This window comes from Mangifera indica, chromosome 20, assembly GCF_011075055.1.
Source record: "Mangifera indica cultivar Alphonso chromosome 20, CATAS_Mindica_2.1, whole genome shotgun sequence".
In the NCBI taxonomy this organism is placed as follows: Eukaryota; Viridiplantae; Streptophyta; class Magnoliopsida; order Sapindales; family Anacardiaceae; genus Mangifera; species Mangifera indica.
Window position 1 is genome coordinate 4,497,807 of NC_058156.1, and position 27,716 is coordinate 4,525,522.

The 27,716-nt window shown below is 35.0% G+C and overlaps 1 pseudogene; it reads right to left on the reverse strand.

The window, feature by feature from the left end:
* Positions 1 to 4,477: 4,477 nt before the first annotated feature.
* Positions 4,478 to 8,311, reverse strand: LOC123204267 (annotated as a pseudogene).
* Between the last annotated feature and the right edge of the window lie 19,405 nt (positions 8,312 to 27,716).

A 27,716-nucleotide genomic window follows, 5' to 3' on the forward strand; every position in this document is an offset into this window, starting at 1 on the left:
GGAAAATATTCTCTTTCTACTTATCATTTTCTTCCTTGTAATGTAAACTTAAAGCTCTCTTAGACACTAATGCCTTACCCTCTACTGGATACTCCAACTTTATATCACTAGCATCCTCTAATGGTGGCATAGACTCATCACTAGATTCTTCCTCTGTCTCATACTCACCATCCTCCCTCAGCACCATGGTTCTTTTATTAGGACACTGAGAGGCTATGTGACCCCTACCCAAACACTTAAAACATTTTATCTCACTGTTTCTCTTTAGTGGTTTCTCTTGGCTAGACTCCTCTTCCTTAGGTCTAGAGTACTCAATTTTTAGCTTAAAAGTTGGGTTATCATCTTTTTTTGACATGCTCAACTTTCAAGAACTAGAATAAGACCCTACATCCTTTTTACCCTTCCGTTGTAATTGTCTCCCTCTCTTCATTGCCATATGGTCCAAATCCTCTAACTCTAAATAGTGTTGGAGCTCTGACACATTTGTTATTTCTCTATTCAACCCATTTAAAAATCTAGCCATAATGGTCTCCCTATCTTTCTCTATATTAGCCCTAATCATAGTTATCTCTATTTTCTTATGATAGTCTTCCACACTTTTGGTCCCTTGCCTAAGCCCTTGTAACTTTTGAAGTAAATCCCTATGGTAGTGGCTAGGAACAAAACGTTGTCTCATTATACTTTTCATATTATCTCAAGTATCTATAGGTCTACCTAAATTCCTACGTCTATTTTTTAGTAACTGGTCCCGTCAAATATTGGCATAATCAGTGAATTCTATGGTAGCCAACTTCACATTTTTCTCCTATAAATACCTATGTATGTCAAAAACCTGATCTACCCTTCGCTCCCAATCTAGGTACGCTTTCGAATCATTTTTACCCTGAAAAGGTTGAATTTTTATTTTAATGCTACTGAGACTACTATCACCCTACCTATTCTCCCTATACATATTGTTTCTATGACTTCTATGGACTTCGTTACTTTTTATATTGTTCTGCTTATCATTAATTTCATCATCCTCACTGTCAGTAACTATCTTATCCTCATCCCTCACCAATAGTGTTTTCCTTTTTCCCTTAGTCATACTACTTCCCCTTCTATCACTCTACCATTGCTCCAATCTATCATTAACACTCCCTATTACATGAAAAAATCTTTTAAACTGTTGTTGGATCACTTGCATTGTAAAACCCTTGGTTTTACCCTAATCTCCTACAAAATTGGTATTTTTTTTGTTCTACCATGTTATAATTTCAGAAAACAAAAGGTGTCTATAAATAAGAATCCTCACACGCTCGCTCACATGTTTACACTCGTGCTCATATTTTCACTTTAATATTCTCTCTCACTCTATAATCTGAAATTTTTTTTGTATAACAAATCAAGATGGTACTTGCGAGAAACAATCAGCAGTCAAAGTTGCCCCCAGAGTAGAAAATCTTTAGCTAGCTTCCAATTAGTTACTCCCTTATTGCATCTTCAAAAAGCCATCCAAGTAATAAGGGTTTGTCTCAAGATAGAATACTTTTGCCATATTATCTTATGTTATGGTGCTAGATTCTTCCTTACTCGAAATTTCTCCCACACACTAATACAAGTGAAGCCCTTGAAGCATTTAACATCCAAATTGTTGTGTCATCTCCACAAGTAAGGTTGCTCGTCATTCCTTGTTTTATTTCCATAAGCTCAGTGGTGTTAGTACATGGCCATTTCCATCTATTCACATCTATGATGAAACTCACCTTCGTATAGCAACCAAGCCCTGAATCATAGATTGTATTTTCCCCAAACTTCTTAATGAAGAGGTTTTCACTATGCTAATTGTCGAACCAAAGATGGGTGCCCATTCCATTGCTTACTCTAATCTTTATGTCTTTTCAAAGCTCCTTTCTAATCTTCAATATTTTTCTCCAAGTCCAAGAGAGTCACTATTGGCTTTAACTTCCCAAAAACTTTTCTTTCTTTACCTGACCACTTTCACCTAATTCACACATATAGAAGGACTTGCGGGTTGGGTAAGATTCCACACATGTCAGGCTATTGCTACATTGTTCCAAGCCTTGCATCTCATGAGAACCAATCCCTTTTCTTTTTTAGGGACTCAAATGTCTTCCCAAGCTACTTTGACCTTACTTTTATTAAGGCCTACACCCACCTAAAAGAAATCTCTCAATTTACTATCAATTTCATTATGAATCTTTGAGGGGAGGATGAAAATAATAGAATAATATGTTTGGATACTAAAGAGAACCATCTTGATGAGGACTAATCTATTGGCATATGAGAGGAATTTGCTCTTCCAATAGTTTATTCTATTGAACATTTTCTCCAAAAAAGGCTTGCAATCATTATAGGAGAGCTTGGAATTTATCATAGGGACTCCAAGGTATTTGAATTGGAGAGTACCTTCCCCCATACCAAGGATCAGACCATATCTTTGTCTATCTTCATGGAAGATCCTAGATAAGTACACATTGCTCTTTACATTGTTGTATTTGAGCCTAGACTAATGATGAAATTTTCCAAAACAACTACTAAAGCTATAGGTTTCTTCTCTACTTTGCAAAAAAGATAAGATCAGCCGTAAAACAAAGGTGAGTAATCTTGTTAGGCTTACTCTTCCAATGGAACTCAAAGTCTTTATGATTAGCCACCCTTGCAAGAATTCTAGAAAGCACCTCCATGGCTATAACAAAAAGGTGAGGAGATATAGGGTCCCCTTGCCTAAAACCTCTTTTGTTTTGGAAAAAAAAAAAACTCGTTAGCTCTCCATTCAAATTCACCGAGAAAGAAAGGGTGGAGATGCACTCCCTCACCCAATTGATAAAGATTGAATGCACACCAATTGCCTTGAGTACCACGAGAAGGAATTTCCAATTTACCATGTCATAAGCCTTCATCAAATCAACTTTTATGACACATCTTCTTCTATCCTTGTCTTTGATGTATCCATGAATCAGCTCTTGGCAAAGGAGAATGTTATCACCTATTCTTCTACTGCCCACAAAGGCCCCTTAAACTTGATTTATGAAGTGCTTTTGTGATGGTTCATAAATAATTTATGAAGTGGGGCAGCAAATTTTTTAGTAGTAGTTAATAAATAATTCTCAGAAAAATCTAGAAATTCATATATGATCCCACTTAAAGCTCAGTCTTCTTATACATAATTTATGTAAATCGTACTATTCAAATTTCACTAATGCCATTACTGAATAGCATTACTCCACGTGGATTTCAAACCTTTAGGCATGGTAAAATCAAATGCTTTTCCACAACTAAATCAATAGTAAAATTAACAATGAGATAAAATATGACAATTAATAAAAACAAATTTGTTTAAAGACTATTGATAATATTTTTGTTAATGATCACACATATATTATAACAAAACATATACTAATATAATTTTTGTATATGATTTTAATATACATATGATATGTCATCATGTAATTTTGATAATTTTGAATTAAAGATAAAATAACATTAATCACATGATAACATATTATTTGTATACTAAATTATGTATCATAAGTGTATACACATAACATTGTTCATATACCATATATAATAAACAATAGAATTAAAATACAAACATGTTAAAAATATATATATATCCACTCAAGAATGAGAGTAAAAGAACCTTCAATATGATGAGCAAAAAACCGATAAGCAAACTTAGGTTGAAAATTGAGATTTGTGTAACACAAAATTTTCTTAAATAAATTCACCTTCTTCAGTCAAGTATATAAGGATTTGTGCAAATACTTATTTCCTAAAATACAACTAAAAACTAACAAATTGAATCAAGCCCATAATAATTGAATTACATATCGTATCGTTTATCAAAAACCAAATTTTTTATATCGGGTATTAAGTATCGCATCATAACATATAACTTTTAAAAAATAAAATTATAAAATATTAATAAAATAATAAAAAACTTTAATTGACACATTATTATTTTCAAAAATATCACTTTTGATAATTTAAAATTTTTCATATATACACCTAATATATCATCATTTTTTCTAAAAAATATATCGATCTATATTAATAATATGTATCGTATGTTAGAAGATATTGATATCAACACTACCGCAATAAACCCTAAAAATCACTTAAAAGACTGAGAGAAAACCTATTAGGGATTATAAAAGTGAGAGGTCAAGGTTTGTCTAAAAACGAGAGAAACCTTATTTTATACTGCAAAGGGAAACAAGATACTGAGTTTCACGTTAGATTTCACTATATATCTAAACTTTTCACCTTTCAAAGCCACTACTTTAGCCTTCAATTTCTCAACCTTCAGCATATTAAATTCCATCAAAATTTCCAGCACTTTGTGTGAGGTTTACTTATATTCTAGCCCCATTTTAATCTAATGAACTCAAGCCAAACCCTGTTAAGCAGTCTATCCAAATAATTGGATATCATGCATTCGAGCACTGGAAAAAATCACTTCAAAGGAGCAATATAACAAACGGGATAATGACAGCTTAATCAGCCGTATTTCTAAGTAAATTTTCAAAACAGAAACTGGACATCTTAGCTAGTATCATGATAATCCAACATGAATGTGTCCCTACTCTCTTTTTCTGTGTAAATCACACATTTCAGCATCATTTCAAAATTAAAGAAATGCCTCAACCAATTTCATAGATCAATCACACGAGAAAGCTTCTGGATGTGATTCAATAAGAAATCTCCCTGCTTGATCGTTGCTTGGTAAAGAGCATTCTTTGCATCTGGGCGGTTAGTTTCAAGAACACCAGCAACCTTATCAATCTTACAATGAAGCTTCCCAGCTGCAATAAACCGTGAAAACTCCCTGGAGGAATAAAATGGTTATGCTTAAAGGACCTCACAACAGAAGGAACCATCTATTTCTTTTTTCCTTTAAAAAAATATCTATAAAGAAACATGAATTCATGCAATTATATACTCACAGATCAATGAACTCCACAGTTACCCAAAAAGCCTTTGCCATTGCTTCAATAGTAACACTCTTATAGGATTCCAGAAATTGAGAATAAACAACAGGTCTGACCTCCCTCATGTAATAGCGAAGTGGGGATACAAATAACGGTCCAATTTTATTTGCTCTGTTAAGCCAGCTAGAAATAAAAGCAATAAAGCCTAGCTGTGAGAACATAAATTCAGACACCTGATGAATGGTCAATCATTACATCACAAATTCAAAGGTGATAAAGTGGCAATATAATTCAGAGATAAGCAAGAACAACCACGATTTTGAAGACATTCAATTAAATTGAGAAACAAAAATTATTAGACCTCCACTAACCGAAAGCTGAGAAAAATTATTTGTATTGACAATCATAAAGAGAGTTTAAGAACTCAGAAAGATAGGGGATTTTCCCAATCACTGTCAAGATCTCAGGAGCATCCACAACCTGCAGCATTAGTTTGAATTAGCAACATTGACAATAAGCATGCCATTTGACTAAAAGAACAACTAAAACCAAGAATTCACAGCATAAACACAGGTGCATAACCCCAGATACCTTTTGCTTCAGGGAAACTCTGTCCAAGGATATAATGCTTGTAAGAACAGTGTAAAATATGAAGGTGTCATATGGGAAAAAGCTCATAAGTTGTGAACGTTGAAATTGAATCCAAAAATAAATTGGCTGCCTTCTTAAAATTCCGAGTGGACATGCAGTACAAGCCTTCATACACCTTCAGACGGTTCTTCCTTTCCCAATCACCTCCCTCTTCAAACAAGCTGGCGTCATAAAACAAACAGTTATAATCAGACTTATGAGCTGTACTTTAGGGAAATGAAAACTCTAGTAAAATATTCATGACTCACTTCTTGGCCTTATCAATGCTCTTGGAAATAAGATCAAAATCCATGTAGAAAAATCCAAGCAGCAGTGCATAGAACACCAAATCCATCTTTTGCCCGACAGCTACTGTTTTGCCTTCCGTTATCTTCAGTTGTTCCAAAGCTTTTTCCTGGGTTCATATGGAACAAAAATTTTGAGTAAAAACTACAAATGCAAAAACAACATATAATTGTGGAATAAAAGACTACAAAAAGTAATGCCACAATGCTTATATACCCTATCACCGATTTGAATGTAAAATAATGACTTAGCTACACAAGCTTCACGAACTTCACTTTCTCCCAAGTTCTCTTCAGCATCAGCAATCCTGTAAAAGGCAACCAAAATAATGATTACCCAGCTCTGTGTTTACTAGAACTCAAATCAGAGCAACCAATTGAACCATAAGATGGCTCTTATTTGACATGGTTTGAGACAAGCAACAGTCATAATTAACCCACAAGATCCAACACTGACTCAATTTACAATATTTCTATCATCTATGGTATGTTTGGTCAAGCTTTCAAATCCATGAAATATATCCCATTCAATACTGGATTTGCAACATCTAAAATTTAGTAATATTTCTTGAGCTGATGTTTTGCAAGTGCCATCCAAGATTTCAAATTTTGATAAAATTAAGAGACTCAATCATAGATAAACACATAAATCAAGCAAAACTAGAAGTCGGCCAAACACCTGTAACTAAAATTTAACAATCAAAGACATATTTTGTTATTATCACTATCAAAAACCTATCATGACCAAATAAGCTCAGAAAAGACATGTTCTATAATTTCGAGAGACAAAAACAAACAAAATCAACAAATTTAGCCTCTGAAAAGAAAAAATCTCTGTTATAAAGAAAATTATTGTATGACATTACAAGACATGAGCCAACCAAATAATAGAAGCACAGCAAGAGTTGTAACACCATATATGGAAGGAACCATGAAAATTTAATATCATTATATCTTGGAAGTTATCAACTTATTTCTTGTTTTCTTCCATCAGAGCTACAAAAATTCCTCATTACCAACCAACAGTAAATGATATAATTTTAGATCCCAAAAACAACTAAGCATTTTTTTAGCTGTAAAATTTTAGCTCAGATGAATAAATGTAAAGTAGCAACAGAATTTTTATTTTTTTAGGGGGGGGGGGGGCGCGAGCGGTGTGGTGGTGGAGGAGAGATGTGTTGGTGTGTGAACACAGAGAGAGGATTCATGTTGACCTCTGCTATCAATAAAACTAGAGCACAGAAAACGACTTGGCCACACAATTTCAAAACAAAATATTATTTTGTAACCTAGAACCCTTCTCCTCAGGTCAAGGGCAGATTACAAAATTTGGAGAAAGAGGAATACAGAGGAGAGAATAAATTAAAAAAATTAAAATGGAAGCCAGATACAAACCTTCTGTAAAGACAATCACCCGTCAAATGCTCCATTGATCCTCTAATCCAATTTAGTAAATTCCAGCAGAGTAACAACAAGATCCAATTAATTCTTTATTTCCTCATGTGAAATCCAAGCCCACAGAAGACTTCCAACCATTTCATAAGGTTTAAAACTCTAGAACTCTCTCATAAGCCAACTATAAAACACCTAACTGCAAGTCTTTTATTGATTCTTTAATAATGCACACAGCCATTAAGAACAATGAGAAAAATCTCCCAACAACTCTCCTCACTAAAAATTCCAGTACTAGTCATATTTTTCTCAACTTCTGTCAACACATCAAACTGCAAAAAATTTGGCATGCATGCTGCAATTTAAAAAATATATATATATGAAACAGAGAATCAAGCAGTGTCACTGGAGGACATAATATCAAAACATTCATCAAAATAATGCGTCCCTTCAAACTTCAAGTTCCAATCTCCCTACTTTAAATTGCAGTAGCATTGATAACCACCAACAGCATGAATGATTGCATCGTCGCATCAACCCAAAACATAATATTTCGGGCAATCAAACAAAACAAGCACTGTAAAAATAACTCACTTCTCATCAAGCTTCTTAATCTCCTCTTCGATTTTCGCACGCATCGTGCCAATAACGCTCTGATCCAACGCCAGCACGGACTCTGCCGCTATGGTTTCATAAAACGAAGCCATATCTACATTTGAAAAAAACAAATTAAAATGTGATACAAAAACTAAATAGAAACTCGGAAAAAATGTAAGAGACTCTAAGTGCATCAGGCGAATTAAGTACCGTCGGCTTTGAGCATAGCAAAGACTTCCTCTTTGAGACGAACCTTCTCGATGTCTTGAACATCTGGATGAGTTAGAAGGAGACGCTTGTGTGCGAGGAGAAGGTGAGCTTCCTGAGTTCCATCTTGGCCATCCATGGGTGACTCGGTTAGCCAGTGAGTTACAGTTTCTTGAGAATGGAGAAAGGTTATGAGAGAGAATATCTGTTTTGTGTTGTACTGGTTCGTTGATATATAAATGTCACACGCTTATGTCGACGTGATGGGCCTATGCAACAGTTAGCGGCAATATGTATTAAGTCAGCCTAAATGTTTCAAATGTTGTTGTCCTATTGAAAATACGCAAAAGCACAAAATTAGTTAATTCATACAACGTAAAAAACACAAAAAGCTAAAAGAAGAGAGAGCTCAATATATGTTGGAAAATGCTTTGTATTCCTAATATGCTTTGTGTTGTACAAGTGTGGTCTTTTATATGCAAAGGCCTACAGAAAATGATAAGATACATTGGTATATACAAATGTGACAAGACATGTTTCATCCTCCTAGGTTGTCAGGCTCTTGTACATTGCATGCATGGTCCTCAGTCCATTGCATGCATGGCCCTCTGCCCACTTCCTGTATGAGTGTTTAGCTGCAGTAGTCTGCTGCCCATAGTCTACATGTCTACTCAACTACAGAGCCTCCTGTACACCCTGTTTGCATGTCTGCTACCTCTTGCACATTGTCTGCATGTTGGTCTGGCTAGAAAGTCTTTTGCACACAGGGCTACATGACTACCTTGCTAGCTTGTGACAAGCACAAGTTGTTATCTTTTGCAAAGTGGCTCGACATAGTGAGTTGTGCTACCACATGAGCTTGGTTGGGCTTTTGGCTGCTTGAATGAAGGTGGCCCAAATGTTGGAATTGGGTTGATGCAAATAAGCAGGTTGTGACACCCTCCCCTACTCAATCCCACAATGCCCTCATTGCGTTGGTTTAGCCTTTGGTGGAATTTTTCAATCTTATCCCGAAATTGTCATAGGTCAAGTTCCAATTCCCAACCTACTTCGGAATCTGAAAGCCTCTTCCATTTTATTAAGTATTCTTGATGTATTTTTTGGGCTTGAACCTATGAGCTAGAATTTTCTTAACTTTTTACTCATGGGAAGCAGTGACAACTGTAAGGGCTCGGCTTGACTCACTTTGGTTGGGGTTTTACTTATTTAGTTAGAATGGCTTCGATAAGCTAACATGAAAGGTTGGGTGAAGCTTTAAGTAAAGAGAGAGCTTCCCCCGGTAAGCATTCGGTGAAATTCTAATTTCAATGGAAACAAGCCTTCGAACCTTCAAAGCAGTTCCTTGTATAAATGTTAAGTACGTTTAGACAAGTGAGAAAGAAGTTTTACTAGCACTAAGTCTCCTGCATCGAACTGCCACGAGTTCCTTTTCTTATTTGCCTACTTCTTCATTTTCTTGGCTACTTCGGTCAAGCACGATCTTCCTAATTCTACCTTTTCTCTCCATACTTTGGTGAATTGGAACGCTTTTGGGGCCTTGCCTTCATATGAGGTAGCCCACGTTTATATTGTCACTAGTTATTGCCTAGTTGCAAGCTCAAATGGGCTGGTCCTTATGGATTCACTCTTTTGTAGATTATATGAAAATTGGGCAATGTCTAGTAGCTTAACCCAGTCTTTCTGGTTGGCACTCATATAGTGGCATAAGTACATTTCCAACAAAGCGTTCATGTGTTTGGTTTACACATCACTTTGAGGGTAAAAAGTATTTGAAAAGCTAAGAATGGACCATAAAATTTTAAATAATTTAACCTAGAAATGACCTGTAAATCGGGCATCTCAATCGCTCACAATGGTCTTCGATAGTCCCCAATACTTCACTACATGTCAGAAGAAAAGCTAGGCAGTGTCATGCCCATCAATGTTGTTTAGTGCAGGAATGAAAATGGCATACTTGTTAAATTAGTCCACCACAACTAAAACCTTGCTACATCTTTTGACCTTTGAAAAACTTACAATAAATTCATTGAGACACTCTCTCATGGCTCTGGGGGATAGCTAAGGGTTGTAGTAGTCCTGCGAGATGATTCTGCTTATTTTTATCTTGTTAGCACACAAGGCAGGTTTTCACGTAGAGTTTCACTTCATCCCACATCTGTGGCTAATAGCAAGAATTTTCAATGAGTGATCGGGTACATTGTGATCCTGGGTGTCCTACCATATGGAATCATGGCATTCTTTGATGATTTCTTTCCTCAGTCTGCCTCATCATGTCATTATGATGGCAACAAGCTCAGCCCTTCTACTCAATGCCTCTGTTACCAAGTTAGCCTTACCCAGTTTGTACTCCATCACAAAATCGAACTTAGCTAATAAGGTTTACTACTATATTTGTTTGGGTGTGAGCTTCTTTTGCTTGAGAAAATAACTTGTGGCAATATTGTCAGTCTTGACTGCAAACTTTGAACCTAGTAGGTAGTGTCACCACCTGCATAGACAATACACCACAGTGGTCATTTCCTTTTCCCAGATAGTATAGCGACACTCTGTTTCATTCAATTTTCTGCTTTCAAAAGCGATGAGATGTCTTTTCTGCATCAAAACACCACTTATAGCAAAATCAGAAGCATTAGTATGTACTTCGATTTCAAATTGTCTGGGAGTGCAAGCACCGGTTCCTCTGTCACTGCTTGCCTCAAGGCTTGAAAGGCCCTCTAACATTTGTCACTTTAGTCCCATATACGCCTTTTCTTTAGTAAGTCGATCAGGGGTTGTCTTGGTTGAATAGCTCTTGATAAACCTACGATAATAATTCATGAGCCCCAAAAATAATCTCAGTTCAGGTATAGTTTTTAGTGCTGCCCAATCTTAAATGGCTTGTATTTTGGCTTTGCCCATGCGTAATGTCCCAACGCCAACAATATGCCTTAAAAAGCTCACCTTCTTCTGTGCAAAGGTGTATTTCTCCTTCTTGACATAGAGTTGATTGTCCCATAATGCTTGAAAAACCTGTCGAAGGTGTTAGATGTGCTCGGGCAGTGTTTTGTTGTAAACTACAATATCATCCAAATACACTACGACAAAGTGGTCAAGAAATGGCTGAAAGACCTTGTTCATAAGAGTGTAGAAGGTTGTGGGGGTGTTATTGAGGCCAAAGGCATTACGAGAAATTAAAATAACCCATACTTAGTGACACACGTCATTTTAGGCACGTCTTCTTAAGCTATTCTGACCTGGTAGTATTTGAAGCACAAGTCTAGCTTCGTGAACTAACGGATATCTCCAAGTTGTCGAAAAGGTTAGCAATGAGAAGGATTGGATGCTTGTTCTTAACGATGATACGGTTGAGAGCTCGATAGTCAACACATAATCTTTGGGATATGTCATGCTTCTTTTAAAAAATCATTGGTGCTCTATAGGGTTCCTTTGATAGTTGAATGAACCCGATATCTAGCATCTCCTTGAGTTGTTTCCTTAATTCCTCCAACTCAAGAGGTGTCATTTGGTAAGGCACAATAGCGAGCGGTTTGGTCCCAGGTTCTGGCTCAATGTGGTGATCAACTTCCCATTGCGACGATAAGTGCTTGGGCAATTCCAGCGACATGACATCTTTGAACTCTTCTAAGGTGTGTTGGATGTTTGCAGGTAGGTCAGTTTGTTCATGGCATGATTCTTCCTTAAGGGTTGCAAGGAATATAGGCTCCGTTCTTTTGAGGCCTTTCATGAATTACAAGGTTGAAAGGGTTTTGACCACGAGGTTCTGCTCAGCTCAACGTGAAAGGGGCATCATGTTGGGTTTTCTTTCATCTAGAATCATCATAGTGTTGGCAAAAAGAACAAGCACTGCCTTGACCTAATCCACAAACTTCATACCAAGCATAATAGGGTGATCATCCGTGGGAACAACAAAAAAATCAAGTATACCATCCACCCAAACGCACGTGAACTCCTTATGCAATGCCATACATTGCCTTTGGTGCGGAGTTGACTGCTTTAGGCCATCTTTGTCCCTGGTTATACCAGAGGCCTAGTTGGTTAGCTTTCTTTTGTTTTATGAAGTTATAGGATGATCTCATGTCAACAAAGGCGTGCACCTCCTAGTCCTCGATTTGGGCTATCGCGTATAGTCTCCCTCACTGTTCAGATTTTGGCACATTTACCTTGGCTTTGATGGCTCTCAAAATTTGTAGTGACTCTAGGTAGGTTTTTTACTATGGTTGTGGGTCTGGACAATCCTCTATGAGGGCTGCCAATTTGCCCCTCTTCATACATTCCCTGACTACATACACCCTGTCACACAAGAGGCACTTTGGTAGCCCTCTCTAATGACTTTTGTCCCGTTGGTCCTTTTTATCCTTCTGAACCACCTTGCCTTTGTGCTTGCGTTAGTCTTAGGTTTCATCCTTGGAATAATGGCGATCTCCGTTTTTGCCCTTAACATGCTTCAAGTCTTTACTTTTTTCTAGTTTCCTGTACTCAATGGGTATGGAGGCATTGAGATCTTGAGCTCCTCTCTATTGGATCTCGACCTTAGCCCATTGTTGTAGCCCATCCATGAAGCAAAACAATCCTTTGCTATCAAAAAAGTTATTGATTTCTAGTAGTAATTTAGAAAACCTCTTGACATAGGCTTTCACATTACCTCTGTGTGTGAGTCAATGGAGTTTGGCCTTGGCCTTATACTTAACAATTTTTGGATAAAATTGTCATTTGAGTTCACCTTTGAACTCGTTCTATGATGCAATGCTACTGTTGCCCGTTTTATTTTTGTGTGTCTTTGGTGCCACCAAACCATAGCAGTGTCATCAAGGTAAAGTGCAACATGGTCAATCTTATCGGTGTCCTCCTTAACACCGACAACGTGGAAGAACTGCTTCATACCTTATAGGAAATTATCTATTTTCGTAGTATTTCTAGTCCTTTTGTACTCCTTTGGCATGGGTTTGTTAGTTTTGGAAAGTTTTGTTGTGATTGGTGCTACAAAAGCTTTTCTATGTGCTACACCTATCTTGCAAATGTCCCAGTCGCCTTGCATCTCAACCTACCCAGTTTCTAACATTGCAACTTTCTCTTTTAAAGCTACCACTTCATCATGCAAAACATCAATAGTAGTAAAAAGAGAGTCTCTTAGTCGGTTACCTTGGTTCAAAAATGATTCGGTGATGACATTGAGTGTGCCCTACGTTTCCTCATGCAACTTCTCCTTGTTACCTTCTAGTTTCTCAGTGCGTTCACCAAGTTCCCCTACTTAGTTGAATTTGTCTCGAAAACCTAGCTTCAACCTTACGAGTTTAGTGTTCATGTCTAAGACGGTGTCCCATGACTTCTCTTTGCAATGCTTCCTAGTATCTAGTGTTTTCCTTTCCTTCTCGTGGCCTTCGTGAATGGTGACTTTTCCAGATCTCGTCATCTTCAGTTGAAAGCTCTAATACCACTTGTCATAGGCTTATATTTACATGATGGTCCTATGCAACACTTGGCGACAATATGCACTAAGTCAACCTAAATGTCCAAACATTGTTGTCTATTGAAAATATACGAAAGCACAAAATTAGTTAATTCATACAAAGTAAAGAATATATAAAGGTAGAAGAAGAGAGAGCTCAATATATGCTAGAAAATGCTTTGTATTCCTTATGTGTTTTGTGTTGTACAAGTATGCCCTTTTATAGGTAAAGGCTTACAAAAAATGACAAAGTACATTGGTATATACAAATGTGATAGGACATGTTTCATCCTTCTAGGTTGTCAGGCTCCTGCACACTGCATGCATGGTCCTCTGTACACTGCATGCGTGACCCTCTGCATACTACTTGCATGGGTGCTTAGTTGTAATAACTTGCTACCCATAGTCTGCATGTCTGTTCAACTACACATTGCCTTCATCCTGCACACTTTGTCTACATCTCTGCTACCTTCTACACATTGCCTGCATGTTGGCCTCACTAGAAAATCTTTTACACATAGGGCTACATGACTGGCTTGTGGTAGGCACCAATTGTTATCTCCTACAAAGTGGCCTGACATAGTAGGCTGTGTTGGCATATGAGCTTGGCTGGGGCTCTTGGCTGCTTGAATGAAGGTGACCCAAATGTTAGATTTGGGTTGGATAAACCTTTATTGGGCTGACACAAATAAAAGAGTTATGACATAAAGGCCAGGAGACTTATTTTCCACAAATTTTTATCTGTTAAGTTTTAACAAATTAAATACTCATTTATTATCTAATTTGTATTAAATTTTGTTGTTAATATTAAAGATAAAAATATAATTTAATAATTTTATTTTAAAAAAAGAAAACTTTATTCTTTTTTTCATTATAGTTTTGAAAATTGATAATTTCTCAATAACTTAGTTTTAAAAACCTATTTTTTCATCCCCACCATTTAAGCTTTTCATATTTTAATGTTAACAAACACTTTTTTAAAGTTTAATACATTACACTTAAACCTCAAAAAATACATTCTCTCTTTCTGATGACCCATTTTTTATGTGTTATTGACCCCACCACCGACACCCTCTCATTCTCTGGTGGTTTTTTGATATGAAAACACCTAAAATCCAACTTAAATTGATCAATGGTTGTGCAAATCTATGTGTTGACTGATGCTCAAATTGACTAGAGGACATCGTATAGGTAAATTGGTTTAGATCCATATACCCTATTCTAGATTCTAGGTAGAAGATATAGAGTCATATGAAAGGTAGCCCACTAGTTAAGAAAGACCTAAGATGCACATCTATCTAATATTGCAAAGCAAGGCAAAATAAGGGAATCAAGTACAACCTAAGAAAGAAAATATTTAAATTGTGAGCATTGATTAGATCATAGATCACCATCTCTCAATACTAGAATATTGCTTCATCAATCCACTCATAAGGAAAAGCAGGCATGCTAAGTAAATATGATGGCATTAGAATGCATTGGGTTTTACACCTCAAACATGAAATGCGTATTGCTAGTTAATGGGAATAGTGCGTTTACTTTAAAGTAAGAGATGTTTAGCGTTGTTTTAACCATAACTGCAGTTGGTGTTATATCCATTGTTTAAATAGTCGTAAGTGATGATGGTGGTTTAACAAATTAATCAGAATTGGTTGTTATAGAATGCTTTGTAAGACATTGAAGAAGAGAAGTGGTCAAATCCCTAAGTCTTGTTCGCCCTATTTCTTTCTACAATACTATCTACAAATGCATTACAAAAATCTTGGTAAATAAAATTAAAGCTTTCTTGTCTAACCTTATTAACCGTGCACAAGGAGCATTTGTGAAAAGTAGGAAAATTGGAGATAACATTCTCCTCTGCCAAAGTTTGCTTCTCAACTACCATTGGGCTTCTAATAAAAGCATAGACTACACTCTCAATATTGACATTAGAAAGGCCTATGATTGTGTTGATTGGTGGTTTCTCCTCTCTATTTTATCCCTGTTTAGGTTTCCCTCTATTTTGGTCAATTAGATCAAAAAATGCATTTCAACTCCTATGTATTCTATAGCTTTTAATGGCAAGATAACTAGTTTTTTCAATGGTAACTGTGGGCTTCAGTAAGGTGATTTTCTTTCTCCATATTTGTTTATCATTGTCATGGAAGTCTTTTCAGACTTACTTAAGCATGTGGCTACACACCCTTCTTTCTTATTTCACTCAAGGTGCAAGAAGAAGAAAATAAGTCACTTATGTTTTACTAATGACTTAATGTTGTTTTATAAGGCAAATAAGACTTCGATTTCCCTTTTGAAGAATACTTTTGATATTTTCTCTCATTGGTCTGGTCTTGATACTAACCTTGCTAAAAGTCAGATTTTCTTTGTAGGCACTTGTAATGAGGAGAAAAGAAATATTGCTAGAATTATGGGGTTTGACATTGAATGCCTCCTCATTAAGTATTTAGGTGTTCCTTTTATTATTATCAAGTTAAGGAAAGTGGATTGCAAACCTCTTATTGATAAGATCCTTAGTCATATTCTCTAGTGGAAAAGTAGGTTTCTCTCATATGTTGGGAGGTTTGTGCATATCAAGTTATTGATATATAGCTTGAAACGAGCTTCTTATTGACAAGTTACAAGCCCTGTAACTCCTTTTGGATCAAAACTTATAGTTGTTCAAAGTTTATATATGCATTTTAGATTAAATTTATCTATGGGCTTGGGTTGACCTCTTTGTTGGCTCCTTTAAGCATCCAATCATCCTCGAGTGAGCTGGTTTTAGTCTCTAAGCCCACCATAAGCCCTACTAAGGCTTGTTACACCTTTTTAGCTTTGCTCCTCGTAGTTGGCCCAACTGGAATGTGTAGCAGATCTCTTTGATGGCTCAATGCTCCCACGATGCCTCTATCAGACTATGTCCACCACTTAGCCTTCTCTTAGACTCCAAATGATTTGAAACACACCATCCATAAAATCAGTTTGGGTGCCACCATTTACCATATTTTGTGGGAATGGAATAAAAGGATATTCTCTAATGAAAGAAGAAATTAGTCCCTTATGGTTAAATCTATTAAATCCATAGTCTGGGATAAGGCTTTGGACCTATTAAAAATCACTAAATTTGTGGAGAATGAACAAATTGCTTAATCTTGGTCTATATTGAATTGCATCTTCAAGTGATGGCGGTGGCATTCTAGTATGCTATAATGAAGAAAGGTTGGATGTTTTACTAACTATTTGTTTCCTATGGTGGTTCACTTTGTCTACCTTTTTTTGTCCAAGTCCCCTATGTTTGTCTCTTTTCCATAGCTTAGGTTGGTTCTTGTGCTTTGTCAGGCCTTATAACGTTTAGAGGTGTCTTTTGTCCGTTTGCTTCGTAACTCCTATTGACATCCTTGGCTTTCCCCTTAGTTGTGGTTCTCTACTGCTTTTCATGCATGGTCAGTTATATGTTCCAACTTGCATGCTCAAGTTCTTTCTTATTGGATTAAGCTCATTGCTTTTATTAGATAATTTCATTGTTGATTTATGTAGAGGTTGTTGGTTGTTCCTTCCTCTAGTGTATGATTTCCTTTTTGTGTGTTGGTTTACTTTGGCCTCCCTACTTGCTCCAGGTCTCTTGCTCTTGGCTCTTGTCCTCAGCTTTGCTTGTCTCTTTAAAGATAATCAAGACTTTTGTTTAGTTATGCTCCCTTGCTACTCTATGTGTAATAACAAATGTTATGCTCTAAGATGCACGCTTCATTGTTCTCATATCAAGTCCAATTTTATGCCTTATTTGAGAAGTCTTGTCACTACTCTCTATTGTGGCTATGGGTTGGTCCTTGTTCCTCTTTTTGATTTTCCTTTTCTATGTTAAATCTTCATTGGAATGCTCTTTGTTTTTTTTGTTATGTTCTTTTCTTGGAGTTACTCTCTCCTCCAATTACCATAGATTACTATGAGTTGGTGTTTTAGATTCCTTGTTCCATGATTGATGGCTTGGTTTATCTTGTAATCATTTTGTAGCTAGACATGTTTATTTTGTTTGTTATGGGGCTTTTGAGTTGGCTTATCCTTTTGAACTTTATCTTTGTAGGTATCACATAGTTATTCGATAGGAGGAAAGTTCTTTGGTTCCCTTTCTTGCTAAGTCTTTGCTATTCTTATCTATTTTTCCCTAGCTTTTCATTGTACGACTTGTACCTAGTTTTTAGCTGCCCTTTCTTTTTGTTGGGTGACTATTTGTTTTTTTTCCTTCCTAGGGTGTGGTTTTAATATATATATATATATATATACGTTTCCATGTATTTTTCTCTCTTATAAAGAAATGTAATTATTTTGGGTTTTTATATTATGTAACACCCTTTTATAGATACATACCCCTACATGAAATATACATCAGAATAGATGTACTAAATTTTAAAGCAATTGTTAATAAACTCAAAATCATTCAAATTATGCAACATTTAATAATGTCCTACAACCCTAAAAGTGCATTATTATTTAGAAAATCAAGTAATAAAATTTATACACTAACTCAAGAAATCAAATGTGCATGAATAGTTAAATACATCTCTAAACAAATTAAAAACTCAATCAAGAAAAATGACAGTATTACCCCTGCCTACATATGCCTCTACAAACTGACCCCATTGACTCCCCCGCTACCTCCCTACTACTTCATAACTCTACTTGTAAAACCACATAAATAGAAAATGTGAGTGAAATACACTCAGTAAGTAAAAAATCTTATAATCTCTCAATAAGCAAATTCAAATAATCACAAAAATCATGTGTCTTGTTTTCATAATCCACATATCCATACGAATGTTTATTCAGCATCCCCAATGCTAATCTGAAACATCTTAGCGCCCAACGCCTAACCCATAATAGTGGTGTCATCTTGAATGACTAATGTCATATAGTGTATATCAACATCTTAGATGCTTGGTGAAAGCATGAGACATCTCAAATGTCAATTATAAAGTGCACCTAATGCATATGTCGTCCGGGCTCAAGGCTATGGATACCATATCATAAAGGCAGTAAGACCTCTGGTCTCTTTTGCTATCACACATGCATCTTAGATGCTTTGTGTAACACTCAGATTCAGGTATGCCAGTAAACTCTACTTCCAAAATTACCTCTAAAGTTGATTTTATAAATTGTTGTTTAAAGAAATTGTGAAGGAATTCTTTAAAAACTACAAAATGAGTAATAATTTTTAAAAGGGGTAAAATGGTTATTTTAGAAGAATTTAAGGGACAAAATGAGAATGTAAATTGAATGACACACTGAGAATTATAGATGGTGTTAAGGGTTTTTGGTCATTGTATGGTGATATAATAATCATTTTTTGAGAAGGCTAAAGATAAATTAGTCCAAAATGGTTATAAAGACAATGATGTAAATTGAATGATTACTATTCACTTTCTTCTTTCTCAACTGAGACTTCTCCATAGAAATTTCACTAAGGTTTGCTTAAAGCAAAACTTTACCAAAAAACCTAGTTAAACTACTAATTTTCAAAGTCTTCAGTTATAAAAATTATAAATCTGTCCATTTTGGTAAATTATAAGGTAAAAAGTTTAATTTTTAAAAGATGTCAAGTTTAGAGTTTTAATTGATGATTATTTTTTCGGATGATTAAGGTTGCTAAGAATAATAAAAGAAGGAGAATAGGCCTAAATCACCAATCAACAAAAAAAATGTAAGAATTTCATACTTTACATACTTGAAGTAATTTGAGTTAGGTTATTCAAATAACTTTTACTTGTATAAGTGTGTAGAGTATTAGAATTAAGTGATTTATGCTTAAAAGAATAAAACAATTCATTAGGACTCATGATGTAATTTTACGCCATAAGGGTATTTTAGACATTTCATATTCCTAGTGTTAGCTTAGTGGATTTTGTGTGTTGAGTATGTGAGAAATGATGAATTGATGGAAGAATTTGCACTAAGGGTACGCATGTAATTTTCACTCAAAAGGGTAAAAGCATTATTTTATGTGATGTAAGTTAATTTTGTTTAATTATGTGTATGATATGTGTAAGAATAATATAGAGAAATTAATTTGATGCATGAGATATATATAAATGTATAAGAAAATAATTTGATGCTTAATAAGGATAAAAAAAAAATGAGGAAAAAAAATAAATATGCATATTTCATATTATGGTTATACATGTATACATGAGGACTCATCACATATGCATGTTTTCAGAAAAATAAAGAAAGAGGAAAAATGTTTTCTAAGTTATGCATGTTTTTAGAAAATGGAAAACAAATGTTTTTAATTTTATAAATACTCATACGATACAAGAAAGCAGAAAGCATGCTTAAAGGAAAAAAAATCCCTTACACAAGAGTTGTATTATGTGGACAACAAAAGAAATATGTCAATTGTATTATGTAGACAGTAAAGAAAGATGTTAGCTATAATGTATGGATAACAAAGAAAAATAGTGTAATGTGAGATTAAAATTGCATGTAAGAGAGGATTGTACTTTGGATAGTGACTAAGAGTACTATCATATGTAGTCTAAATTGGTCAATGAAAATATTTGATAAACAAAAAAAAAAAATTAGCAAATGTTTTACGAAAGTCATTTGCATTAGAATCATGCATGCAAGCTTATGTGGTTGATAAAAAGGTGATAAAGATGTACGATCAGAAAATAGAAAAGTCATGATACTCATACATGCATAAATCATAACGTGTGAATTATACTTGCATAGTAAAGAAAAGAATAAATATATGAATAAAAAGAATTATGATATATGGTTAATGCATGTTATGTGTAAATTATCTTGTATGTGACTACTCTTGACACGCTGAGTATGGAAAAAATTGGTATTGATATGAAATGTTTTGAGTATTTAATATGATTTTTTTATTAAGCTGTAGTCGCTCACTCCATATAATTTTATATTTTACAAGTAAAAAGTTACAAAAGAGGTTCTAGGGGAGCTCTAGCGAGACATGAGGCTGAGAGAGGAAGACACTATATTTTTGTCAATTTATATATTTTTGATATATATGTGAATATATGTATCTATATATACTTGATATAAATATTGGTGAATATGTATATATATTTTGGTTCCTATATGTATATATGTGGTTATTGTATTGATGTGCATATATATCTATATAGTGATTAGTACATCCTCAGGGGAATATACATACATACATACATATATATATATATGTATGTATGTATATATAAAATTGTTGGAATTGGATATAAGGTTCCTGTGGGTGGTAATTTTTTCTGGTGGTTACTATTATTTATGTATTCCATTAATTGTGATCAAGTTGATGAAAATCTAGTCAGTTGACAGGATTAATTTGTATGAATTATTAATTGGGAGTGTTACAGAGCATAATAAAAATTCCCCAAGTCCTTATAAAATAGGAAAACTCTTGTTGTTTTTCTATAACACACCTATTGGTTATAAGAGGTTACACTTGAACGCCCATCGTCAGTGCAAAATCATCCAAAGGTATCAATGTCACACAGACTCACCCTGATGCTTTCATTATCACATTGCACACCGCTCGATGGTTCTCTATATGTGATACATTGTTTTTAGGTTTTGATTTAGAACCGCTCTAGTCGAGGTCCATGTTGTCATCCACACAATTAGACATACCCATAATAACCTTCGCTAGGGTTTTACATCTTGTTTCCTCAAAATTCTCCCTTATAGGGGTAGAATACTCATTTGTAAGCGCCTACATTCACTTCAAAACTTTATAAATTCTTTACTAACTCTTTATACCTTTTATTCTTGATTTTTCCAAACATACACAAATGTCTGTCCTTTATATACGAGTTTGTATTTTTATGGTAAGACATATGATCGTGTGTCTTATACCACACGGGTGTGTACCTATTCCCAAATCCACACTCTCATGGCACTATTCTACATAAGGAGAACTTCTTCCAACTACATATGACCATGTATTCCCCATACACAGGCATGTAGCACCAACTTTCTAGATTTTTGAATTTCGTTTTTCCTCTATGTTTTACAACCTTCTATTCACAAATCCACAATCCTAAAAAAACACAACAATTTCCCTAACCATATAATGATTGCTTCTACCTTGTCAACGATTCGATATAAACTTTATAATCAAAGGATAAAGTCTCATTCTACAATCAACAATAGTGCTTATATGCATACTTCCATATAAACTTGATCCAACTCTTTTCCATATATCACTACCTCCATGCCTAAACCTTTTATATCCTTATCTTTCGATTCTTGAGAAGCATATATGTATGTACATAAATGTAAATCACCAACATTCCAAGCGACAAAATAAAATCATGAATTCATCCACAAGAAAACCATATGTTCAACATAAATTCACAATTCTTGCATCATACCAATATAAAAGTATATCCATATCTCAATTATCAGTCTTTTGATACACTGATCAAATCATATATTTTCCTTTAACATAGAATCATCCATGTACATATGAATTTACGCTCCATTAAGACAAAGTTCATATATAAATAATATGTGAACTTTTATCCTCTATCCCTTTCTTATGTTCACGACTTTCAAGACTCACAAATCTCTATTTTTCTCTTTGTATTCTTTGTAAAATTTAGGGTAAAAACTCTTAGACAAATGCATTCTCAATCCTTTTTATTTTCACCTCTGACAGTAGTACACGAGTGTGTAGTTAAGGCACATGAGTGTGTGTGCTGTTATATAATAAAGACATGTTTTGAAATCCTTGGGAAATGCATCTCTATCAATATTCAAATACATAAACGATGCACAAGTGTGTAGATTGTCAAACTTAGTCAAAAACATGCACCAAATGAGAAAATACTATTTTACCTTTTTTGCCAAGTTACACACGGGCATGTGACCTTTCCACATGACTGTGCATGCCAAATTTTACACACAACAATGCTTAAAGGTAAATGTACACAATCCAAGCCAAAAGACATAAATGACCTCGAGTATACCTGCGGGTGTTAAATATTAGTTTAACCTTCTATGTATAAATTTTAATGTATAAAATGATTAATTTGTGAGTTGTGTTTGTGAAGACTTTTGTTAGAAATTTGAAATATGGTCTTCATCGAGATTATGTACACCAGTATACTGTAATTTACGAACGAGGGGGATTTCCACTGTGAAAAGGTTCTAGTTCTGCCTTCTTTTCTACTACATTTTGTCATTTGTGGTTATTGTCAATCGAAATAAGCCTTTTCACCTTAAATTTTTAACTATCAACTATCTTTTCTGAATAATTTGACTTTTACATAAAAGTATTCATTTCATTTTCAAAGTTATTAATTGAAATATTCACTTTTTAAGAGATTTATATGTGCATAACCATCATCGCTTATCCTATACCCATGTAACAAATATTAAATATAATTTTTTCCTTATCCTTAACCTTCCATGAAAACCGTGAAACCTTATCCTACTCAAGGTGAAACTTGTCTAAAACAGTATCTCACACTTTAAACATGAATATATATATAAGACTGAATTCAAGTCAAACTTGTTTAAACTTAAAAATAAGCTCTATTTGAATGAGTTTGAAATGAATTTGACTCAAACAAATTTGAACTTGAGCTTAACCTTTAGAGTTAAATATTTTTGAACTTAAACTTAAGCTTAATCTTGAGAGTGTTGGGTAAATCAAACTATTGAGCTTAGAAAAATTCAATATAAATTGACTAAAATAATGTCATTTTGATCGATACACATCAAAAAGATGTCGTTTTAATTATCTTTTGCTCTACTACAACATCAAGTTGAGCTCAAAACTTGACTTAGCTTGACATTGAAATTGAACTTGAATCAAACTCTAGATTGGCTTCCCTCAAGTAAGTTGAGCTTAAATAACTTTGAAAAAAGTTTAATAAGTTAGAGCTTAACTCTCTTCAAAGCTCGAACTCAACTCAACTCGTATCTAACCTTAGTTACATTAAAGTCTGAAGATTAATCTTAACAATTGGTGCACACATTGTTCAAGGCTTATAGATTGTTAAAGTTAAAATTTCATGTATGTGTATCCGTGCACCGTTAATTTATGAATTTTTTTTTTTAGGTTTATAGATAGTTATAAGGTGTAATATGAGTTATAACAAGTCTATAAATAGTTTATGAGATTTAGAGATGCATTAAATCATATTCAAATTGACATGAAAATATAAAAGAAAATCTTATGTTGTGTAAAAATGTGTTTGATTATGTACTTCTTCCTCTGGGGGTATGCATAATTTTTTTACACAATTAGGGGTAATTGTATTTTTTTTTTTTCAATTGAGTGGAGCTAAATAAAATCTTTGCTAGACTATTGAGGAGGTATATACAAGTTTTTATACGATTTGGGAGTAAATTTAACGTGTGTATATATATATATATTTATTTATTTTTTCCCCTCCCCCAATTTTTACCCTTAGTTTTCAACCTGTTTAGCAGTTTTCTCCAGGCTTCCGTCTCCTACGTTGTAATACCCCTAGATAATAAAAAGGGTAATTTGGTCATTTTGCTAATATTTGGTATTTCATTTATTGCTCAAATAGTTGGATTTTAAAGTGAATATGCCCCATATTTGGAGATTGTGTATGTTTGGGTGTGAATTCAGAGGAGATTATATATGGCACATTATCAAGATATTATATTTACATAAGATATATGTTTACTTATATATATAAAGTACCAACATAAGATATTATATGCTTCCATTTATATAAAGATATTATTATCTATGTATATTTACGTATAGCACACCTTAAAATGGAAATTACAAATTCACAATCAATCCGAATCCCATAATTATGCATAAAAGAATGCAATTCTGGAAGGTTTGCCATGAAGGGCATTGCCTTCAACTTATATATAAAGTAACAACATAAAAAAAAAAAAAAGGGAGGAGAGAAAAGGGAGGCAATGGACGCATTTTATTTCTCTTATACCCAGCAATCGTTTTCGACAAAAGGGAGAGAGAGCGCAGAACCTCCAGAACGTCAATTAGGGAAGAAAGTCATCGGAGTTGTCGTCTTCATGCAAATATTGTTAAGATCGCCAGAGGAGAGGTAGGCCACCAACCATACTTTTCTGTACCTAAGCTTTGTGATATGAAATTTTTGAAGGTTGTGTATGTATATTGTATCTACTAATAATCATGTGTATTATGTGGCTAAGTTGTGTTGTTTTTGAAGAATAGAATTTAGGCTAAAATTGATTATATGTATGCATTCGTACACTTTTATTATGATGATGATGATCGACGATTATGGATGTTAGGAGGTCGGGATCTTGTGTTGGCGCTTAGTTGGGTCACTGTCAACACCTCTAAGAGCTGGCCTAACAGCTAACAATACCGGATAGGTAGCATGTCAAGTGAACTCTCATTGTCGGTATGCTCAAAGCACGTCAAACATGCACCACATCTAGTGAAGTTCTTGCCACTGGCATACTGCACATTCACCAAAAATGTCACCCTCTCATCGGTATGTCGTGGTATCACTGGCACGTACCCTACCATCGAGCAGCATACATAATCGTTGGCTGAGAAGCTGCCTGTGTGCATGGCGGACTTTTCTGCTTTGAAATTTAAAAGAGATGGCCATGTGCACACCACCTGGATATTTAAATGCAGGGTGCAGGTGCACTCAATAAGCTACAGTGTACCTGCACCACATGGCATATACCATTTATTGGGTGTAGACACACCCACCTTAGTTACGACGCACCATATGAATAAAATTTATTAATCATTTAATTAATTAATTATTTATTTATTTATCCATTTTCATCTATTAGCTTTTAGGCCAATTGAATATTATCCATATTAAATTATAAGAAATTAATTCTTAATTTGAGTACTGATATGAGAATAAGTCTATGGTCCATGAGAAATTATAATAAGTTTGGTTAGGAAAAGTAGATATAATTGTACATACTTATGGAAGAATTATTTCGAATGCCAGTTGATGAGATGTCCTGGTATTAAAGAAATTATATCAAAGGCTAGTTGATAAGACAGCCTAGTAATAAGAAAGCACAAATCGATTGATGAGACGTCTCGGTCTTGGGAATTAGAAAAAAAAAGTTTAAGGGAGGTAAACGGCACTTAAGATGGGTGTCCATCCAGATTATAGTTATACGAGATACCTGGGATGGGTGCTCAGTTCAGCATGTATCAAAGATGGATGCTCATAAGAGGCACTTGAGACGAGTGACCAACTGTTATGCCCGAGGTGCATTCGATAGTGAGACTCTATTAAGGGGAAAGGTTAATGGGGAATGCCAATGACCTCGTGAGAACCTATGAGTATTTATACTCACAGTATATCTTATTCTGTGTTTTATAGGTAGGAAGGATGACAGGACAAGCAATGAGGCGAGTGGATCAGTATGCTGAGCTGCAAACTTGGCTCTTATTATTTTGTTATCTTGATTTATGTTATTTATGCACATGAGAATAATTAAATTACTAGTAACAGTTAAACTCATTATTATTGTTATCATATTTGGGATATTTTTGACATTCTAATTTAATTTCAATAAATAATAATTCTTTTTTAGTAAATGAAGTATTTTAATTTAGACATTTTTTTACACAAGACACATTTCTTCGAGATAATTATAGCTAAGGATATATTTCTGAAAAGGGGTGTTACATTTTTTGTATCAAAGCCTGATTTTGGGAACCTTAAAAAGTGTTGAAAATAGTTTTATAAAATTTGCATGAGTTAGTAGTCGCAGTAGTGTCGATCGCTCCCATGCCCTGATCATTGTAAGTAGGATACTTGTTATGATTATTGGTATACTTCATTCTAAATTAAATGTGGCCTTACAATATAAGGAGATCTAGTCGATTAAATGCTCCCATCCTAAAGGAGAGCGAATCTGAGGCACCAGTACCAATACCAGTACTAGCATAAGACCCAACACCGAGGATGGTCGAGGTGTCAGAGATTAGGAATATCATGCAAGAATTGTTAAGAGAGCACTATGAGCAATCTGCCAGTGTAGGACAGTCTATGGAGGCATCAACAACTTCGGTTCAACCGCCACCAATACAACAACCTATTCAACCTCCAATCCCACAGATAACAGAGGTAAGGGGCCAGATGCATCCAATATATAGACTAGTAAGCAGATATCAACCACCAGAGTTTAGGGGTACCATAGATCCATTAGTGGCTCTCAAATGGCTGGAGGTTATGGAGGAGGCCATGACCATGTTTACTATGTCAGACCAAGAAAAAGTTAAATATGCTACTTATCTACTTAAAGGGGATGTCAAGGCTTGGTGGAGACTCATGGGTACTACTCGCTCTATGAAAGGCATGTCATGGATCGATTTCAAGCAAATGTTTAATGAGGAGTACAAGTTAATAGATGTTATGAGGTCTCGAACCCATAAGTTTTTCAACTTAAAGCAGGGTAGTACGACCATTCGAGAGTATTCTACCAAGTTCAATCCTCTTGTTGTGTATGCCCTAGGAGTAACTGGCACAATTCAAGTTAGGATGGAGATGTTTGTTTAAGGACTCTAAGCCAACCTTGCTACAGAGGTGATGATGGGAGACCATGCCCCTACTACATATTATGAGGCCCTAAATAGGGCCATAAGAGCCGAGATCATGTTAGACCGTATAGACAGAGAAAGAGACTCACAAATAATATATAGAGAAGATGGCCAGAGTCTAGTTTCGAGAGATACTACTAACCAGGGGACTAGCAAAGATAGGGATCGAAAAGGGAAAAGAACATTTGAGTCAAAAAGCCATAGAAGAGGTGAAAGAGATAAGAGATCCCATCGAGAAGAACTTACTGTATGCTAGAGGTATAGCCATAAGCACCTAAGTGAGTGCAAACCCTGTTAGAAGGTCTGTTTTAGATACAGTCAACTAAGGCCTTTTGCCAGAGAGTGTTCTATGAGAGCTAAAGTGACTTCAACGAGACTAGAGTAGCCAATAAGTGAAGGACAAGCTAAGGTATACACTATTGCACAAGCACAAGCTGAGGCCAACCCATCTGCTATGACAGGTCAGTTACTTTTGTATACTATTCCTTTGTATGCTTGGATCGATTCAGGTGCAACATATAGTTTCGTAGCTAAGGGAGTAATGGAGAGATTAGGGCTAAAACCTATAGTAGTAAACTGCATCAGTATTGAAATGTCAAATGGTAACAAGATAGTGAGTGATAACATGTTATTGAGTCAAATAGTGGGGT